The sequence below is a fragment of the Canis lupus genome, chromosome 32 (genome assembly GCF_011100685.1).
Source record: "Canis lupus familiaris isolate Mischka breed German Shepherd chromosome 32, alternate assembly UU_Cfam_GSD_1.0, whole genome shotgun sequence".
NCBI lineage: Eukaryota > Metazoa > Chordata > Mammalia > Carnivora > Canidae > Canis > Canis lupus.
This window is the reverse complement of record NC_049253.1, coordinates 16,652,603-16,670,792: the sequence shown is the minus strand read 5'-3', so window position 1 is coordinate 16,670,792 and position 18,190 is coordinate 16,652,603.

Genomic DNA, 18,190 nt, shown 5'->3' with positions numbered 1-18,190 from the left:
TCCACTACTTAGAAGACCAAACCAGTCACTATTAAAAATAAATATCAAAATTGGGAGGATGCTTTAGGCAAAATTTTCTTAGATTATAATTTAGCTATTGATATTTTTTTTCCAAAAGTGAAAAAAAAAAGAAAAAAGAAAAAAGAGAGTGGGAGATGTGGGCAAAAAAACGTGACTCTGTTAAAGGCAGAGGGGAAGGCAAGAAGCACATGAACAAGGAAAGATGGAGATGCTGTTGGGGAGAATAAAATGAACACACAGACTGTCCCAAAGTAGGGAGGTCAAGTAAGAATTAGAGGAGAACACATCAGAGAATTTATGCTGGATGTGCCCCCCACCACCTCCCTTGGTGGAGTGGGAGGCAAATCATCTGTTAACTGGAATGAGGTGGGCAGAGGTGGACTAGGGGAAGCAAGTGGGGGCCAAGGAAAGCAGAAGTTAGCAAAGGCAACTCTGGAGAATGTGTGATGAAGTTAACAAGGAGAGAACATTTGCCAAATAGCAATGAAAACTCACTTGAAATAAAATTTTTTAAAAATGTGTTATGCTGAGATAGACAGACCTCTGTTCATTTCTTTCCTTAATCAATTTTTGCTCTATTCTAGTGGTATTTATTTAACCAGTTTTGTCACATGAGGACATTATTGGTCATTTTTCTCTTTCTTTTTATATATGCTTTTTTGTTTTGCATGAACTTTAAAACAAAATTGTTATTATTTTATTATTTTTTAGAAAAAGATTTCCATTTAATTACAGTAGAGAAGAGACCCGATTTGTGTTATAATACTTTTAGTGTTTGAGGCTCAGATTATTCTCCCTGCCACTTAAAATTTTAAATTTATATGTATAAAATTGACACAAGTATATACTTCAAGTGAACTGTTTTTTTCTGGGTTTTTTTTTTTTGTTTGTTTGTTTTATTCTGTTGTTTTATGTTTTCTGGGTTTTTTTTTTGTTTTGATATGAATTATAGTGAAACGAATATATGCTATCTTGATAGCTATAGCATTATTTGTAATAGTTGAGTTATTTTATCCCCCTTGCTGCATTAAAACAAATTTTTTTGTTTTAACTCATTGGAAATGCATAATACATAGGCCTTAGGAACTTTGCATATAGTTTTATTGGCTTTTATATATAACAGATTTCTATAGATCACTTTTATTTTCTAAATATACTTGTTATGTCATCCATGTTAGTAGCACTATAAGGCCCTGGAACAAAAAGGGAGAGACAGAGACAGAGACAGAGAGAGAGAGCAGGAGGAAGGGAAAAGGAAGGGGAGGGGAAGGGAGAAGAAGAAGAGAATGGAGAAGCAGCACAGTCCAGGAATTTGAGGCATTGTTCTCACAACTTTCTCTTGGATGTATAAATTTGGCTATGCCATTTTAAATGGTTGTGCATCCTTGAGTAAGAAACATCTTTAAATTTCTACTGTCTCACTTTATTTTTTTCAAACCTATATAGCCTGTAAGAAATATTGACCACAATTATTATATGTGGAGTTAGATGGACCTGAGACTCACACATAACAGGCTTTCAATAATTAACTATTACTGATAATTTTTAATGGCTTTTAGAGACCTCTGTTCTAAAACCAGTTCTCATGTAGTAGGAGTGGAGCCAAGAGAAGGAATCAAATGTGGGAGTTGTATACTTAGTTGCCTAAGTACCACTCTATGACTAGTCATGATACAGCAGGAGCTGGTGTACTCACTATAAGAGGGACAGGCAATGCATTAGCTAGAACTATGGGAAGAAAATGGTGGTGGGTATTCAAATCAATGCGGGCAAAATAAAGAAGGCAGAATTTATTATTGGCAGACTTTTATTACAATAAGACCTCCTTTCAAAAAAAAAGGAAGAAAGAAAGGTAGAAAGGAAAAAAAGGGGGCAGCCCCAGTGGTGCAATGATTTAGCACTGCCTGCAGCCCGGGGTGTGATCCTGGAGTCCTGGGATTGAGTCCCACGTCGGGCTTCCTGCATGGAGCCTGATTCTCCCTCTGCCTGTGTCTCTGCCTCTCTAAATAAATAAATAAATAAATAAATAAATAAATAAATAAATAAATATTAAAATAAAGAAAAGAATAAAAGGAAGGTAGGAAAAAAGAAGGGAGGGAAGTATGGAAGGGAGGGAGGAAATCAGGGAGACAGGGAGAGAGGGAGGGAAGAAAGAATTTTTTTTTTGGCTTAACCACACTTACCCTACTTATACTTTCACCTCATCATACTCCCAGAATCCACAGATTCTTGTCTTTCAACGCTTCAACTTCCTGCCAAACTTAATAGTGACTAAGATTTCTATGCTTTAACAGCATGTTAATGGAGAACATTTGCCTGTAGGCTGAACTACTTTCCTCCCTCACCTTGTTCCAGCACATCATCTTTGTCTTATTTCCAGGACCTGATTTAGGAAAATTTGGCTTATCTTCACCCATATTTTTAAGGATGGGGGAAGAACTTTAATACCAGTTTGCAACCTTACTCTTTGAGTCATATTTTAGGCAGATAGAAAGGTGGCCTAAGAGGAGTTCGATATTCCCTACTTCTTTGTGCTTACTCTTCCTCTGTTCATTTCACAGTCTTGCCAAGCCCTGTGCCTTTGTGCAGCTTGATTTCATTTGAAAGCAAAATAGATACTGCAGCTTAGGCTTTAGCAAGTCATGACTATACACAGAGAAGTCCTTTGGCCTGGAAAATCCTTCATGCATGTCTGGTTTCTAAACTCACCAGAACCTTGACAGGGAGACTGTAAGCCTCTGTAAGCTTTACTGGAAACAAAATACAGCTCCCCACTACAGCCTTCTTTTGTGAAAAAAAGAAAAAAAAAAAGCCTGAAAGACACCTTGTGAGCACATACTAATGTCTAGTATGTAAATAAATTATACATAATAAGTTTTCAGAGGGCTATTAGCTTTTCTCAAATCCAATAAAAGCTGTCTCCCTCTTGAACTGGGCACAAATGTTGAGATTCCTTGGAAATTTTCCAGGTAAACTATTTTGAAATTATGGGAAGGGCTTTCATGGCATTAATAACGCCTCCCATTAATTCCAGGAAAGGTATTTCCCACCCACCTCTCAATTGGCTAATCTCAAGAAACACTTTTTGTTTCTGAAGAATGTATCTAATTTAACTCATATCTCTAAATAGCAGCACAGAAAAATGCTAATGATGTAGTAAGTAAAGGAAAAGAATAGTCTATACCATGATTTGGTTATTTAAAATTCTGCATAAATGAGGATGACAAGGATTATAAGAAGGATGGCCAGTCACCTGGGATATAGAAGGTTTTCAATAAACATTGGTGAGTGAACTATTATATTAATGCACATGACAAAATAACATGGATTATTAGAGTAGTGAAATGTTTGATAAAATTACTCAATCTTCTTTTGAATATTATATTTATGAAGCAAGTAAGTTTTAAAAAAATCTATTGGTTATGTGGGGTCTGGGTGGCACTGTTGATATAGCATCTGACTCTTTGTTTAAGCTCCTGTCATAATCTCAGGGTTGTGAGATCAAGCCCCAAGCCAGGCTCTACTCTCAGTCCAGAGTCTGCTTGAGATTCTATGCCTCTCCCTCTCCATTTGCCTCTCCCCTCATTCATGCTCTCTCTCTCTCTCTCTAATGTAAATGAATAAAATCTTTGAAAAGATCCATTGGTTATATGAAATTGTTATTTAAGCCCTCTATCTTCTCTATAAATACCACCACCACCAGCATCAAACTGTTTCCATCTTTCTGATCAGTCTCTGGTGATATAAAATCAGATCCAAATGCTATAAATATAGGGATTGTTCAGCTGCCGCAAGACGAAATACTAAGTATATGTTACTGCATCCTCAAATTCAACATTGACCACTAAGATGGAATAATTAAGGACTATGTGCTGTGTTTTCAAACCAGTAATTTAATGCTGATGCTTGAATTTTGAGTTTTATAGACTTGTTCCATTGTTTGGCCTCAAATGAAGGCAAAAAGCTGGAGAAATAATACTTGAAGAATCCTTGGTCATTGGTGCATCAACACAAGTAGTTTGGGTTGTAGTATGGGAGAGGGAAAGAGCAGGGGATTCTGGAGCTGAAAGTGCATTTGGGACAGGGCATGTTGAAGAGAGAAAGTAGCAAAGAAAGGAGAGACCAAATGACCACTTCCCAGGTTCTTCCCAGATGTGGTTCTGCTGTCCAAGAGCAAGCCTCAGGACTGTGTTTCAGCTGGAACAGTGGAAGTTGCTGCTGCCATGTTCTGTTGTTGAGAATGTGACACATTTATGGCTTAACAATAAAGACAGTCATGTCCAAGCTGCCTCTTAGGCTGAGGGATTCCTGAGCCAGTGGTGAGTCTATTTAGGGATTATAATATTACATTTTCAGATTGGATTTGTAGACATAATACAAAGTCAGGATCATGGCACATTCATTAAGAGGGTTGTTAAGAGAGTACTAGGGTAGTATTAAGATCAAATGTCAGCTTTTAATGTAGTTTTCTGTTATAGATTACGAATCTACAAATTTCAACCATTCACTTCCAATAACAAAATAAGTATCTTCGATGTTAATTACAAGTTTTTGATGTATCTTAATAACCCAGTCTCCAAGCAATCCAAGTTGTTTTCTTTCAGGAATCATTAATCCATACTTTCTTTTAAATGTTGAACATTTTACTTTAAATAGAAACAATCTGTTGGCTTTACTTGTGAAAAGTTCATACTTACCTGTTTAATTAATTATGTAGCTGACTCTTGTTTGAAATAATCAAGAATGAGACTCAGAATTCACACATCAAAGAGCCTGTAAGAGTTATGTTCTTTGGTTTAAATAAAGTGAATGTGCGCACACACCCACATACATGCATGAGTGTGACTATTATGGTAAGAAAACAAGGCAGAAAAAAAAAAAAAAAAAAAAAAAAAGAAAACAAGGCAGATATAATATGTAGTAACATTTTGAAATGCTTATCACATGCCAGACATTGTTTCAAGTACTTTACTCATTAAGTTCTCAGAATTACATCATGAGGTAAATACCATTATGTTTCCCATTTCATAGATTATGAAACTAAATATTAGATCATATGAGGATGCTTTTTTTTTTTTTTGGTTTTGTTTTGTTTTGTTTTTTTTTCAAAAGAAAAAGAGTGATTAAAACAGAGGAAATTAGAAGGGAAAGGGAGTAGCAATTATGTCATTTCCTGTCCTTTCCGAGCTGTTTTTAAGCTATGATAAAATGAAAGATGACAGATTTTCTGGGAACAGTGACCCTTCCTTACCATGGTCAATATTGGAAAATTAGATGAGCTATGTACAAGGATTTTGAGTTACAAGTTGGCTTTCTTATCTCTTTTATTTAAATTTCATTGAAACAGTTTGATAGTTATTCCCTTTGAAGTAGATGGTACTGCTTATGACATGACATAGAAACCCATTGTAGCTGAGAATGCTGCTTATAGTCATGATGATATTTGAGATAGAAATAGCCAGTAAAGGGTCAAAAATAAATGACATATTGCTTTCACAGGCAAAAGAGCACCCTGTATAAATGTAGAGCTGCTTAAGAAAAATTGCATCCCAAGACTTTGTTCCATGTCCAAATGAGGCATTCGATGAATAAGTTTTGCTATTCATTATCAAACAAGCTCATAATCAGTTTGATTTCATTTCATATACAACCCATCTACCCACACACATACACATACATGGATACCTAAAAAAAAGACTAGACCACCAAAAATACTTGAGTGGTTATTTGTGAATGGTGAGTTGTTATTTTATCTCTTTTTTTTCTAACTGACTTTTAAAAACTTTCCACAATATGGGACACCTGAGTTGTTGAGCATCTGCCTTCAGCTTGAGGTGTGATCCCAGGGTCCTGGGATCAAGTCCCGCATTGGGCTCTCCTCAAGGAGTCTTCTACTCCCTCTGCCTATGTCTCTGCCTCTCTCTCTCTCTGTATCTCTAATAAAGAAATAAATACATTTTTTAAAAACTGCCCACAATAAACAGGCCTTTATATTGCAATAAGAAAACGTATAGAAGTCAATTAACCAATATTATCACTTAGCTGTCAAATAAATGTTATTGTACCAGGATCTTTGTAGAAGATACAATAACATATTAGAGAGGGCTCCTGCCATCTAGAAATTGTTATTCATATTGTAGAAATAGGTACAAAGAATGGAGGCAGTATATGCATGACACAGATATTGATTTCTTTGTAAGAGGAGAGTGCAAACCCTAAGAATTGAGTTGTTCAGAGGAGATTGCAAAGAGGAAAATAAATCAAGCGGGCTCTAAAAGATAGGTCCAGTACAGTGGATCATGTGAATAGAAGGATATAGGGAATTCCTATTAGATGTAATGACTTCCATAAAAACATAAAGATAAGAAAGCACTATATTTATTTAAAGCTGAGAGATAGGATTAGTAGTAAAGAGAAACAGTGAGATCGGTCCCAATTATGGAAGCCCTTGAATGTCATATTAATATCTGCTAAAGAGCAACCTCTTTGAGTCCTTGTAGCACACCATTTTCAGGGGCACAGAAACCACATAAGGCAATGCCAAAGTCTCAGAAAAGGTATTTCAGGCTTCATTTCTGCATTCCTTTTGAATTTCATCCTTTATGCTTTGTCCTGCCTACTTGAAAGCAGCATCTTGGTTTCAAATTGTTTACTTTGTCTTCATCTATAACTCATTCAAAATAGAGTTTCTTGAAACCACTTTGGAGAAATGGTTAGTAATTTTAGTTCCCACATCTGCTCCCAGAACTATACCATACTTTGCACCAGTCAAAGGCTCATTTTGTCCTAGCATGTACTTGCCAAAGGAAGGATATAAGAAAGTATATTTGGTATTTTTTGCTATGTAACAAATCACTGCAAGGCTTAGCATCTTGAAATGACAAATATTTATTATGTCACCAGTTTCTGGGGGTCAGGAACCTGGAAGTGTCTTAGCTGGGTGATTGTGGTTCAGGTCTCCTAAGCTGTTGGTATTGACTACCATCTCTGAAGACTTGCAACTAAGGCTAGTGGATTTATCTCCAAGCTCATTCAAGTGGCCATTGGCAGGAAATTCGGTTTCTTGCTATGTGAGGCTCTCCATAGGGCTGCTCATAACATGACTTCCCCCAGAGTAAGTGATCCAAGAGAGAGAAAAAGTACAAGAGAAAGATGCCAAGACAAAAGCCACAGTGTGTTTTATAATCTAACCCCAGAACTGAAATATTATCACTTTACTTAATTCTGTAGGTCACAGAGAACGTGGTACAACATAGGAAGGCACTACACAAGAGTGTGACTACCAAGAGGCAAGGATCATTGGGAACCATCGTGGAGTCTGACTGTCACAGATAATTAGGCAATTTTTCTGAACCATATTATAGATACATCATTTATAAAGATGAATTTGACAACTCCATGAACTATATTCCTGCATTTAACATGATGAAATGGAATCTTTTAAAAAAGTCATGTGCCTGGTCTATTTGGCATTTTTTAGTTTAGAAATACCAATTTCCAGAACAGTGACACAATGCAGAAATGCCAGCTACCAAGTAGAACCTGCACTGGGCTGTATATGTGAGCAGAGAGAGCACTCTGTACTAGCGCCTGAGATTGGGCATACTTTATGGGGAACATGGACATGGAAAAGTCTAGGTTTACCACAAAGCTCCCAGAAGGATGCTCCACTGTGAAAGAGCCTTCTGTCAGAAGTCCAGACTTTTAACGGCTGTGTGACACTATCACCCTTTCTGGCCATCTGAAAAATGCCTGAGTATAGTGGAGTAGATAAAGCATTTTAATTTTCTAATTACTTGGGATGTCTACCCTCTGTCCTCATCTAATTGTCTTGGTGGCATAGGACTGGACCCTACAGAATTTTGGCAACGCAATAATGAGCATAGAGAGCTGATGGGGACAATTAGGCTGCCCCAGTTCTTCTTTTCACTGAAGTGTTTGATCATGGAAGTGGAAATTGAAAATTGAAGAAATAAATTGAGGCTAACAAAGATTCAAACAAGGTAACTACTGAATTTCAAAGTTTTAAAGATAAAAAAGACTACAAATAGTTTATACCTAAGGAAGTAAAGTTATTAAATAATAAGTAACCAACTAGTTATTTCTAGAGAATTTTTTGAAAGTGCAGTGTTCACTTAAATACGTGATACATTTTTAAATACAATTTTTATAAGAAATAACAGCATCATGGGATGCCTGGGTGGCTTAGTGGTTGAGCATTTGCCTTCAGGTCAGGGTGTAATCCCAGAGTTCCAGGATCGAGTCCCACATTGGGCTCCCTGCGTGGAGCCTGCTTCTCTCTCTGCCTGTGTCTCTGCCCTCTCTCTGTGTCTGTCATGAATAAATAAATAAAATCTTAAAAAAAAAACAGCATCACAATAATTTCTATCACATGTATATGACCCACAGTTCCATGACCATGTTGAGTCCACCATAATGGGGTCAAATTTTCCTTTAACATTTGTAAAAATATCATTTATGGTCCCATTCCATACCTCACTGGAAGACCAATATCTTTCCTGTGATTTCTGGAAATTTTCAAGGATTTATGCACAGCCATTCTACTTCCCACCTCAATTTGATTAGCTTGTCTTTCTGGGTCTCAGATCTTGGATCTGTCCATCCAAGATCACCACAAACATGGACCATGAGCCTTTGTCTGTGATTACTCCAAAGCATCAGAAGACACAGTATCCAGCATGTATCACTCTGGATGTTATTTATGGGTACAGGGGGGCAGGCGTTAATGGAAGGTTAATAAAACAATTTACAATTTAAGAATTTTCTTAAAAGTCTCTGTATGGCTTCCTACTCCTAAGAAATCCCCTGAGCACAGCCTCTTACCATGTTGCTAGGCCTCTTTTCTTCCCAACTGGTTGTTGTATCATCCTCATTTCTATATTTTTTTATTGTTATTGTTCTTAAATTCTTCTTAACTCTTCATCTCCTCCTTTCCTCTATGCCCCACCCAGCACTCATCCTCCTTGGACTCCATGTTCTCTCTGAAGGCAACACATGGAAGACTTCTTGCAGACCCACAGCAGCCACCAAAGTATTTCCTTAAGAAAAGGCCATTTCTTCTCATATAAACTATAGTATTTCTTACTATGCTGAAATCCACTGCAATCATTCTTGTAGTATAGAACAAATTTTCTTCATTCCTAAGTGTAATGCAAAAATATGAAGTTAAAAGCAAGAAATTAAATAAAAATATGATTTTTGCTCTATTATTTCTGACACTGGCACTTAAATATTCTTCTATTTTATAAGTAATAATGTACTTAAACTACTCAGGCTTATTGGAGGTATAACACTTTCAACATTGAACCCAGTTTATTTCACAAGGAGAAAAACCTTTCTAACAGTTGACATGGAACTCATGTAATTGCAAATACCTAACAACTTCGTCCTATTTTGAATAATCATGCATTATTACTTTAAGTACAGCATGTTAAGCATTACAAAAGGAGGTAATTGGCAGTGAAAGGTCATATTAGAGCTTTTTATTATCTGTTAACATATTTCTTTTAATTACGTAGTCACCAGTCAATGTAAAGCATGTCCTCAGTACACTCCATCTTCAAAGTACTTCACCCATGTGAGTTTATTTATTTCCATAAGACCTCAGTGAAACAGATGAGAACTATTATCCTCTTTTCCAGGTGGGAGTATGAAGAAGAGATAAACAGCCTACCTTCACACAAAAAGAGAATTAGGACAAGGATAGAAGCAAAACTTTCTACTGTATTCTAACCTTGCTTATCATGAAATCCACGTAGCTTTCCTTTTAAATGAAAAAGAGGTTGAGTGTGGAGATGAGAGTGTTTCTCAGAGTTGGCTTCATTCTTGGTCCTTCTTTAGATCTTTTTGGGGATACTTCTTATCCCTAACCTTCACTTTGCCTTTGTTTCATTGATATGGAAAAGAGTGGCAGCTTTAGATTCTCATGTCAAGATAGCTGTGAAGATAAATATAAAGAAACAAAAGCTAAAATCAGTTATATTTTTAAAACTCCAAGAGTATCGCAGATAATTTCCCATACTTCGGGAACTCATCAACCAGAGGAGCCCAAGGCCCAGCCTTTCATAATTGTGCTTCTAGTTTGTGTCACTAGAAATCCTCTTTGAACATTATTCATTCTCCAACTCATCAAAATTTTGATTGTGTAAGTGACTTAAGTGAGAGGCAAGCTTATGAACTTTTTACTCCACTAGCAAATATTGGTGATTGCTTTGAACATTTGATACATTTCAAAAATATTTTTTAATAGGCAGATCACCTCACCCTTCTCTTAAAAATCCCCTGCTGACTTCCTTTCCATACAGAATAAAATGTGTGCTTTCCTTACAGCCTACAAATCCCTCCTGCAGCTTTCCCTTTGCTGCCTCTGTTCCAGTCATGCAGGCTTTGTCTTTCCTTTGAAATGGGGAGCCCCACTCCCTTTAGGTCTGTGTACTTGTTTTCCCCTCTGCTGTGATTTTCCAGAGACTGTCTGACTTTGGGGTACCTTGCCCTCTTGCAAGTGTAACTGCTCTAAATATTTGGTGAGCCTTGCTTCTTAACACAAACTTCTGGTAAATAGTTCTTAACTTTTGAGAATTAAACTCAATGTCTGAATGTCTAAATGTAAGGCTGTGGGTTATTAATGGGAATAATCATCTAGAAATAATGGCACTTCCACTGAGGCCTGAAAGTTATGTACTTTTTAAAAATGCAAAAAGACTCAAATTCTATACACAATTTTCTCTATAAAATATCTTTCAACAAAAAAATCTTTTGACATTTTATTTTTTTATTTTTTTAAAAATTTTTATTTATTTATGATAGTCACACACAGAGAGAGAGAGAGGGGGGCAGAGACACAGGCAGAGGGAGAAGCAGGCTCCATGCACCGGGAGCCAGACGTGGGACTCGATCCTGGGTCTCCAGGATCACGCCCTGGGCCAAAGGCAGGCGCCAAACCGCTGCGCCCCCCAGGGATCCCAATCTTTTGACATTTCAGACATAAAAAAATACTTTAAAGGGTTTTCTAATTTGTCTCCAAGTTCCATAAAACATTTGCAACTGGATCAGTCCATTTCCACCTACAAATCAGAATATTGATTGAGCTATTTAGTGTTTAGAGTGAAGAAAGAAAAGCCACAAAGTCTGCCTTCAATGTCTGTCTATTCTCCTTTTAAGTTACTGTCCATTTGGAGACATAACATAATAAAAATATAACCAAAAAACCTTCTACTCTTACCCCCTGAACCCAGCATCAGTGATAAAAAATGTCTCAATATTAAAGGCTGGCTTTATCTCTAAACACCTTTCAGGGGTAAAATTCACCTATGCTTGCCCATCCAAACGTTTGGAGCTGAAACTGTTTGGAATAGATTTAAGAACCTTTAATAAAAGTGTATTTAATCTGAATGTCTGCTTCTAGATATAGTGATTATATTTTATCAATATGCTTGCACAAATTTATGATGTCCTGAAAATGTGAATTCTGCACGGTAAAAATAGGAGTATCATCAATTGCCACAATGTTCTAACTGCACTACACATGGTACGTGGGCAAATGACTAGCACAGATACTTAAAAAAAATTGAGTTTGCAATAGCAATAGTTTCTTTTTCATTCCTACTAATCTCTAGGGATGCTGTAGCTGAAAACTGTTTCAAGTAATATAATGCTGCTCTGCCCTTTCCTTGAAATGACTGCTGTAATAGACCCATTAGCACTACAGGTATTTATATTCTGCTTTTCAAAGGGTAAGCTCAGGATGTGTGCCAAGAGTTCACTGAATGAATTTCTACCGAGAAGCATTTTCCAACATGTTTGAGAATGTCAATTGCAACGTGACAGATTTAATTGTTCAGTAAAGCGGAAATGTTTGGTTGGTTAATGGTGTCTCTTTAAAGCCAGGTCAAATTATTATGGAATTTTTCCAGGAAACCCACCCTTGAAAACAGAAGGAAAATTCTGATGTTATTAATGAGTGGGAGGAGGAGTTATCAGCTTTAATTTCATCAGAAATTAATCCATTATAGTTAGATTTCTCAACTTTTGTTTTTCCCATTGGGACCTTTAATCAGATCCTACATATATTAGTAAACTGGGATTAAGAAGATGGGTTCAGACAGCCAGGCTCAGTGATAACTCTGTTAAGATCTTCCCTGAAGAGCAGAAAAATGGAAATATTTGTGTTTATTGGGTCATGCAGATAACAATGCCAGGAATCTGTTTTATAATTCATAGGTTACAAATGAAATAAAATTGTCTCTGAGAAAGTAAAGCACAGTATTTGCAAAATGACTATGTTAATCAAATTTCTCTTCTCTGAGAATGTAGAAATCTGGTTTCCTTAGACTTCTATTTTGAACAAAGCTTCCTCTAAAACCAAAGGAATTATTTTTTTTCGTAAATATTTCTAGTTGATTCTAGTAGTCCTGTTTGTTTATAAAGACAATTGCTTAATAAATCAAAATGAAGTAGACTTAGCAATGAGTTTATCACTGAAGACCTGAATCTGACAGGACTTCTGCTCTTTCCAAATACAGCAAGACATCGGTCTGTGATTTCATACCGGTTGTGGGATGAGAATGTCACAGAAGAATAGAAGATTCTATAATTGTGTCATTATGAAGTTTGTTGAATGACTGTGAGGAGGACGAAGGTTAGGAAATCAGAGGTGAATTCAATTGGAAGGGAATTTGTAGCACATTTTTACCATCATTCCTAGGCATGAGTGGATGCACACTATGACAGATTCAGCAATATGATGACAGAGACAGGACAGTAGAAGAGACTCAAGAAAATACCTGGAGCTATTTCTATGAAATTTTATCATTTCTCAAGTGTTCCGTTTATGTGGCTCTAATGTCATTCATACGGTTGGGGCCCTTAAAGAGATTGGCCAAAGCAGACATGCCCATACCCCATGCAATCCAGAAAAGGACAAAGTTTCATAGGTTTTTCCTTGTGAGACATGTCAGGGGTCTGCTATGATGATGCTTGGGATCCTAGTTAGGTTTCAGCCCATAGCTGCCTCTTAATCAGATATTTCATTTGAATGCTACAATCCCAGAAAAACTAATAATATTGTGTTCCAATCTTCTTCCCTTGAGAGACAGAGTAGGCCATAGTGAATATATTAAGATACTTTCATCTGGAAGTAACAGGAAATCCATGTAACAATAAGGAAACAATAAGGAAAATCTACTATGACTTTGGGGTATGGCATTTGTAATGTTGGCTAATTCGTGGGCTTAGTGACAATATTCAAGATCCAGGTTCCCCCCCCCCCATTTTCCTGCTCTGTCATTTTAGCATTTCATCTATTTTCTTCATGGTTTCAAGACAGTTGCACCAGCTCACATGTATAGGCTCACATCCTGTACAATATCCACAGGCCAGATGAGAAGACAGTAAATTCTTTTTTTGTAAGAGTGAGGGAGGTTTTCCCAGAAGCCTGTCAGTATTTACAATCTCATATCTCATTTGACAAAATTGCACTTTTCTTCTAGTCATAAAGTAGAGCAAGAGAAAAAGAACGAGTCTAGTTGGCTCAGGCCAAACAAAGGGGCCCAGAACCCACTGAAGATCATCTGATACTTAAGAGAGTGGGGATTCTTTTGGCAGGAAGAAGGGGTGAATGGCTGTCATGTAGGCTGACATGTGACAGGCCATAAGTTCAGTGGCTTAACAAAGAGAAGTAGAGAGACATATTGTGGGGTTCCTCAATCTTGGCGTTATTGGTGTTTGGGGCCAGATATTCTTTACTGTGGGAGCTACTCAGTGCACCTTCGGATGTTCAGCCGTTTCTCTGGCCTCTACTCAATAGATGCCAAGGGTAACCCCCCTCCAAGTCGTAACTACTGTGTTAAATCCTTGGGCAGGTTAGGAGGAGGAAGCAAAATCACCTCTTACTGAGAAGCACTGATGTAGTATGTAGGCACAAGAGAGGGAAATTGTCAGTGGGCTGGCTCTCTTGTGATGGCTTTAGGCTTGACCTGGGAGTGGGTAGTGCATGAGTGACTTGAGGGGAAGTTTGCCTCCTGAACCTCCTGAAGGCTCCTGCCTAATGTATGTGGCTTTCTCCTCAGAGATATGCAGCTTTCTCTGACTGTATACAAGTTGACCTGCGTGCCTCCTTGTGAGTGTAGAAATCTTCCAGGGAGTGATCAATGTCAGAGAGGGTGCTAATGCAGGGGTAGTTGGGTGAAAAGCAGAGGCTGAAATCATAATTTCAGTGGGAAAAATATACCTCTGCGTGGGAATGTAAAATGTGTTGTTGTAGTGTAATTTAATTTGGCCTGCTCACCTTATCAGAGTCTTAGCCCTTGAAGAATTCTCCTTAGTAAGTGGTTTAAGTGCTGTGGGAGGGGTGTACATGGACTAAGGCACTTTACAAATGGTCCTCCAGAATCAGGGCATGACCTGAAGCGCTTGCTTTGAAACACACTTAACTGGAACTGGTAGAGTTTAAAAGTTTAATTTCTTGAGCATGAAGGTGAAAATAGTCACCATATTAAATAAATTGAATAGCTAAAATAAGCTAGTTATTTAGAGAGAATGCACTTCAAACTTAAGTATTTCTGACCGCTTAGGACCCTCTCCCTCCTTTATTACATGTTATCTCTCATTTCAATACCAGAAAGCAATTTAAACTGCACAGAATTGTGGAAAATTTGAGAGACATTTTGGGAATAGAAATGAGGAAAGATATCCCTGGAGGTGGAAAAAAGGTGAAAAAGAAATGAGGCACACAAAAAAATGAGTAGTTGGAAAGAATGAGAGAAAACATATGGAGCGATACAGAGCAAAGTACCAGGGGTACCATCCTGCACATAATTTATTCAATTAATTTGCAGATTTTTAAAATGTTGTGTTTATATTTACAAATGATCATTTGCTACATATTTTGTGTATTGACACTTAAGTTGATTGCTCTGTGATTTTGTGTTAACAGTCAATTCTGTACAGCACAGTGGGTGAGAGCAGGAGTGTAAAGCAGTACCATCATCACTTAATAGCTATGTGATGTAGGGAAATTACATAACGACTCTGGGCCTGGAGTCCTGAAAAATGAGATGCTAATAGAACCTAACCCATGGGGCTGTTGTGGGCCTTCTCGAAGTTATTTCAGGGTAAATTAACTATCTCAGAGGCTGGCCTAGAGAAAATGTTTAACCATTGTTGTTGTTTTTTAAATTTGTTTTGCTTACTATCCAGCTGATCTGTTACTTACCTAGATTTAACCACATTTAACCCACATAAGGTGTCAGCATTACCCACTACCTGAACACATATTTCATGCTTCCCATCCAAATTCAGAACAGTAAAAAAGCAATACTGTAGCAAAAATGTCTAGCTGGGAAATGCTGGAAAGTTACGGAATTGACAGTGAATAAATTTGGGGACATGCAGATGACTAAATACCCCTCTGTGAGGAAGTTATAGGAGCTCAAGAAAAAAAAGAAATTTTGTGAATTATCTTGATAGTTGGATTTTTGATGTTGTTCAGCTCTAAAAGAGTTTGTATATGTAAAAGGATATATATAATGCATATATATTATACATTTTATATATATATATATATATATATATATATATAAAGTGTAAAAGCTGATAAAACAAGCACCATGTACTCAGTGCAGTTTAAGAAGATAAAGCACATATTGCTGTTTAAGACCACTGTGTACCTCTCACTGAATTTTGTGTTTATACAATTCTGTTGCATTTCTTTATAAATTTATAATATATTAATAATCCCTAAGCAACCTGATTGCTGTTACTTTTATTTGAACTTCATATGCTGGTATCTGCTCCCTATAGTTTTTGGAAATTTGCTTTTTATTAAAAATCAACATTATGTTTTTGACATTCATCCATGTGGGGTTGTAGAGATGCAGTTCGTTTATTATCATTGCTGTACCTATTATGTTGTATGACTATCCCATTTCCTATTTTTAAAAAGATTTTATTTATTTATTTATTTATTTATTTATTTATTTATTTACTTACTTACTTATTTGAGAGAGAGAGAGTGTGTGAGCAGGGAGGAGGGGCAGAGGGAGAGGGAGAGAATCTCAAGCAGACTCCACATTGAGTGTGGAGTTTGTTGTGGGGCTTGAGCTCTGAGTTCACAACCTGAGCTGTAACTAAGATGCTCAACCAACTGAGCCACACAAGCGTCCCTATCCCATTTCCTATTTATCCTTTCACCATTCTATGGACATTTAGGTTGTTTTTGGTTATTTGTCTTCACAAAAATGCCACAATGTGTATATCTTCTGTAGCATCTGGGCAAAAGTTTTTGCAGTAGAATTGCTGGGTCAAAGAATTTAAGTATCTCTGCAGCTATAAGTTAATGTCAGTAGTTTTCCCAAGGTAATATACTAATTTATATTTCCACCAGTGGGTATAAAAGTTCCAAATACCTATATTCTTACCAACCTTTAGAAAAGTGAGACTTCAAGTTTTACAAATATGGAGGTGTGACATGCCATCATATTTTGGTTTCTTTGCAATAGATCTGAACAATTCTTTTTAATTGTACATTCATGCTTTCTTTTCTGTAAAATGCCTCTTCTTATTTTTTGTCTCTTTTAAATCATATCATTTATCTTCTTATTGGCTTGTAAAATACATTTTTCATATTTGGGAAGCTAATCAATTGACAGTCATATATGTGATAAACACTGTCACCCAAATTTTGGCTTTTTACATGGCTTAAGTTGTCTCTGGTTGATAGCAGTCCTGTTGCCAATTCTTCACTCCTCTGTAATAGAGTGATAGGCCCATACCCTTTGCCATATGGCCATAGTGGACCGCCTCTGGATTAGTGTGAGTATAACACCCTGCCACGTCAGTGTTGGGCGTGGTCAGGTATTTTGCAGATGTGAGCAGATGCAATGCAAGCAGAGGCATCAACGTGTTTGCACGGTTCAGCTTGCCATCGTGTGCTCCTGCTCTTCTCAATAAGAAGATCATACCCTGGTTTAGCCACTGGTCCAAGGAAGTCACCTGGAGCAGCTGCAACCCACACTCAAGTCTAGAACCAAGCCCAGCTGACCTATAGCTAACCTGCAGACCCATGAGCAAGGAAAGCAGTGCTTGTGGTGATAGGATATCTGATTTGACAGGATTTATTACACCACATTATTACAACAACAGCCAAGTCAGAACTGATGGGCAGAAGTCCTTAATTTAATATGGTTGAATTTATCATTCTTTTCCTTTAGAGTTTGCACATTTTATGTCTTGTTTAAATTGACTTTTCTCCAAAGTCAGAAGCCTATTCTTTGTGTAAACATGTTCACAAACACCTTTACTATCCTGAGGCTATCAAGATAATCTATTACATAGGAATTTAAGCCTATGAATAACAGGAAACTGATTCTACATGTGTGCGGAATAGGGTACAAATTCACTTTTTTCCATATGAATGCCACAATTGCCTCAGCACAATATATGTACCCATTCTTCACTGATACACAATTCTACTTGGTTTCCAGTCAGTGCTGTGTACACCTGTCCCAACATCACTATCTTAATTCCTGTGGCTTCTTTGTATCTTGTTATTTGGTAGGGTAAGTCCTCCCTTACTATTTCAGAAAATTTTAGCAATAGTTCATCCCTAGCTTATCACATGCATTTTATAATCAGCTTGTTACATTTCCTTTTGTTTATATTTTTTTATTTAATGCCTCTTAGTAAAGTTTATAATTTACTTCATCAGATCTTACACAATGTTTAAAAAAGAACTATCCTTGGTTACTGTTTTTTTTTTTTTTTTTTTTTTTGCCACTATTTAAGAAGGTATCTTTTAAAAGCTACATTTAAAAAATATTTGTAGCTATTATATAGAAATGCAATTGAAGGTGCCTGGGTGGCCCAGTCCATGAAGCATCTGCCCTCAGCTCAGGTCATAATCTCACAGTCCTGGGATTAAGTCTCATGCCAGGCTCCCTGTGGAGCCTATGCTACCTATGCTCCTGCCTTCGGCTCGTGGTCTCTCTTTTTCCCTCAAATAAATAAAATAAAATAAAATAAAATAAAATAAAATAAAAAGAAATGCAATTGAACTTTGAATAATTGATTTTTAAATCTAACAACATCTTTAAATCTATGATCACTGCTAATAATTGATCTATATAATATTTTGAGTTTTCTAGGTAGCAGA